This window comes from Notamacropus eugenii, chromosome 1, assembly GCF_028372415.1.
Source record: "Notamacropus eugenii isolate mMacEug1 chromosome 1, mMacEug1.pri_v2, whole genome shotgun sequence".
Lineage (NCBI taxonomy): Eukaryota > Metazoa > Chordata > Mammalia > Diprotodontia > Macropodidae > Notamacropus > Notamacropus eugenii.
Genome location: NC_092872.1, coordinates 98,227,119 through 98,228,426, shown reverse-complemented (window position 1 = coordinate 98,228,426; position 1,308 = coordinate 98,227,119). Strand labels below are relative to the sequence as shown.

Genomic DNA, 1,308 nt, shown 5'->3' with positions numbered 1-1,308 from the left:
ATGAATATGGAACACTTCATGAATTTGCGTGTCATCCTTGCACAGGGCCATGCTAATCTCCTCTGTATCATTCCAATTTTAGTATATGTGTTGGATTCAGATGGCTCTGGAGGAGAAGTGAGGCTACTGACCTTGCACAGCCCTCCCTCACTCAAAACAAAGTCAAGTGCAAGTTCTCTGATGGCATGGTCTTCTTCAGCAATGAAGGACTAACAAAACAACCTGTATGAATAGATAAACCAAACCCCTTTGAGTGATTACAGATCTCTTCCAGGAAGTTATTGATACTTTCCAAGTCTTCATATAATCATTTTGATTTTTATTTCTGCTATTATTATTATAAGGATACAAACAATGAGCACATTTCCATACCATTATGGTACTAATCAAAGTTATCATCAGAGGAGAAATTTAGTAGAGAAATAATAAATAACAAGAGTGAGATGACAATAAATAACAAAGGATAAGAGACACCACGAAACAAGTTAGAAGTGTGAAATCAGTCGTACTAATACTAGCACTATAAGAAACCAGAAAATGGAGATCAGTTTCAAGTTGGAATGGTCAAATTGACTTCAAAGATGTAAAAGTTAAGCTGGGTCTGGGGTCTTCCAGGCAGGCAGAAGAGTAATCGCAGAAGCACAGTCCTTTGAAGGTCTTCACCACATAGGAACCTACCTACTGCATCCTTTCAAAGGCATGCATGAGAGTGATCTAGGAGGTAGGGAGACACATGATATCTAGAAGACCCACTTTGTCAAGGAGGCCCGTACTGCTAAATTGCACCTTTGAATTGTATTTTTTTTATAAAGCTCCCATTTTCTTACCCAGTAATCATATGTCTTCATCTCTGATTTATTCAAACTGGAAAATACTAAAGCTAAAGTTTAGACATTTCATTGATTTGCACAGAACCCCACTCCCTCTCTTTTATTAATTTTATTTATTATTTATTAATGGGTGAATTTAACTATACGTTCATCAGACACCAGAAAGCAAATCAGTCCATCTTTTCCCCAGTGATTAGAATTTCCCCCCACTTTAAAGACCAGGAAAGTAGATACTTTATAAATGGTGTCACTGTCTTCCAAAAAAACCTATTTCACTACCCATTGATAAGAGCAGCAACTAACTTTTATCAGTTGCAAGTTACCAATATTCAAGTACAGAAATCAAAGAAACATTTTCACAGCATTTTGGTGGAGTGTTTTTCCCGCTTCCAAGCTGGGTAGGGAAGTAGCTGGAATGTATTTAAATTTAAACTGAAATCAAGGATCAAGGTTGTTAGCTCTTATCGATGGACATTTT

At 36.9% G+C, this 1,308-nt stretch overlaps 1 non-coding gene across 1 annotated transcript; it reads right to left on the bottom strand.

The window, feature by feature from the left end:
- Positions 1 to 102, bottom strand: LOC140521756 (U6 spliceosomal RNA). The gene has a single exon (XR_011973058.1). It is a non-coding gene; the product is annotated as a U6 spliceosomal RNA (small nuclear RNA).
- Positions 103 to 1,308: the final 1,206 nt, after the last annotated feature.